Here is a 2,672-nt window from a genome sequence, read left to right as displayed (position 1 = left end):
GAGCATTTTGATACTGCTCCAATTTTATTAGTTTTAGTTGGTCTATTCAGATTTCTAATTCTTCCTGATTCAATTTTGGAAAATTGTACGTTTCTAGGAATTTATCCATTTCTTCCAAATTGTCCCACTTGTTGGCATATAGTTTTTTGTAATGTTTTATTACAATCCTTTGTATTTCTTTGTGGGCATTTTTTACTTCTCTTTCATCTTTGATTTTATTTATTTGGTTCCTCTCTTTTTTTCTTGAAACTCTGGTTAAAGGTTTGTTAATCTTGTTTATCTTTTCACAGAACCAGCTCATGGTTTCATTGACCTTTTGTGTTGTTGTTTTAGACTGTATTTTGTTTATTTCTGCTCTGATCTTTATTTCCTTCCTTCAAATTCTTTTGGACTTTGTTGTTCTTTTTCAAGTTCCTTTTGGTGTAATGTTTGATTCCTTATTAGAGCTTTTTCTTGTTTATTGAGATAGGGCTGTAATGCTATGACTTACCTCTTTGCTGTGTTCCATAGATTTTTGATTGTTGCATATTCATTTTCATTTGTTTCAAAGTATCTTTTGATTCTTTCCTAGCAACATATCATTTAATCTCCATGTCTTTTGTGTTTTCTAGTGTGTTTTTTTCCTTGAATTTGATTTCTAGTTTCATACAATTATGGTCAGAGAAGATGCTTGATATGATTTCAACCTTCTTAAATGTATTAAGACTTGTTTTGTGTCCTAACATGTGGTTTATCCTAGAAAATATTCTGTGTGCACTTGAAAACGATGCATAATCTACATTTTTTTGTGGTGTAATGCTCTGAAGATGTCAATGAAATCCATCTGATCTGGTGTGTCATTTAAGATTACTGTTTTCTTGTTGATTTTCTTTCTGGAAAATCTATTCATTGATGTGAATGGGGTATTAAAATACCTTACTATGACTGAATTATTGTCAATCTCTCTCTTTATGTCCCTCATATTTGCTTAACATATTCAGTAGCTAATATGTTGGGTGCATAAATGTTTACAAGCATTATATACTCTTGTTGGATTGCTCCCTTTTGTTATTATGTAATGTGCTTCTGTAGGGCATGGCTATAGGGTTAAGCCTCACACTGACCTGTTGGCACAGCCACAAACAAGTTCCAGCTTAGAGGAAACAGTCCTCTTAGCATAATTAGGCTTGATCTTATGAAGCTCCCTAGATCTTATCTGGGAAGCTAATGGGCTGAGGGAAGTGCAGGAAGTGCTGCCAAAACAAGTGAAACTCACAAGAACATTGTAACTATGGTGACCACTACCTTGTTTACCTCTGGCTATAAAATAAAGGCTCAGCTTGCCTCTGGATCTCTCTCTCTGTGGCCTCAGCCAGGCACAGGAAGATCCACCTACACCCAGCTTATTCTCTTTGTCTGTAATTTCTTCATCCTTTCGCCGCCCTCACTCAGGCATTCGAACACTTGGCTGAGCTGGCTCGGCACATGCTTCTTTGTCTCTTACTACAGCCTTTGTTTTAAAGTCTGCTTTGTCAGATATGCCAAGCCTCCTTGCCAGAAATGTTTTTGTTGAGAAATCAGCTGACAGATTTATGGGAGCTTTCTTATCGCTAACTAACTGCTTTTCTCTTGCTGCTTTTAAGATTCTCTCTTTCTCTTTAACCTTTGCCATTTTAATTATGATGTGTCTTGGTGTGAAACTCTTTGGGTTATCTTGTTTGAGACTCTCTGTGCTTCCTGGACTTGTGTACCTTTTTTCTTCATGGAATAAGGGAAGTTTTCAGTCATTATTTTTTCAAATAGTTTCCATTGCTGGCCTCTGGGAGTATTAGTTCTGGGAACCTCTTGGGAAGTACTCTGATTCAGGCCAATGTCAGATGTTACCTGTGACTGGCCCTGGGCAACTTGTTTGAACCTATGTATCGATCCAGTCTCTCCTCACAGGACTTTAGTCTGTTATGCCCTCCCTACTTCAGCCCTGGGTGAGTGTCTGTGACCGAGATTTTGTCCATTGGCCCTTTAAAAAGGTGCCACTATCTCTAGTGGTTTCCTGTCTTTCCCAGGCAGACAGAATCCCCACAGTTTTCCACAGCCAGATGTTCTGTGGATACCTCTTCTCAGCTCTGGTGCTTTGGCCAGTGGAGGCTGATTTGGGGTTGAGAGCCTACACTTCTCGGGAGGAACTTTTGCAGATGAGATAACCCTCCAGAATATCAGCCACCACTCATGGGAGCAGTGCCAGTTTTTTTTGCATCACCATCCTTCCTACCAGTCTTGATGTGGCTTCTTCTGTAAATCCTTCATTATAAGACTCCTCTTTAGCTAGTCTTCAGTTGGTTATTCAGGGTGATAGTTCTATATTTTAGTTGTAATTCCAGTTTGGTCCTGGGAGGAGGTAAGTGTAACATTCATCTACCACACAGCCATTTTGGATCAGTTTATAATTTTCTATTTATTTATATTTACTTGTTTCAAATCAGCTGATTGATGGCCAATAGTAATGTAATGATTTTTTTTTCTAGTAAAAAATATAATAATAAAGGTTATGGTTTATAACACTCTAGTACATTGGCTATAAATTTCTTTATTTAAAAACAATTACTGTATTTTTCCATGTATATGACACTATTTTTTTTTCTAAAATCATTAGACTGAAAATCGAGGGGCGTCTTATACATGGAAGTCAGCCGAGG

This window comes from Myotis brandtii, unplaced genomic scaffold (assembly GCF_000412655.1).
Source record: "Myotis brandtii unplaced genomic scaffold, ASM41265v1 scaffold1583, whole genome shotgun sequence".
In the NCBI taxonomy this organism is placed as follows: Eukaryota; Metazoa; Chordata; class Mammalia; order Chiroptera; family Vespertilionidae; genus Myotis; species Myotis brandtii.
Note: the sequence above shows the minus strand (reverse complement) of the source record.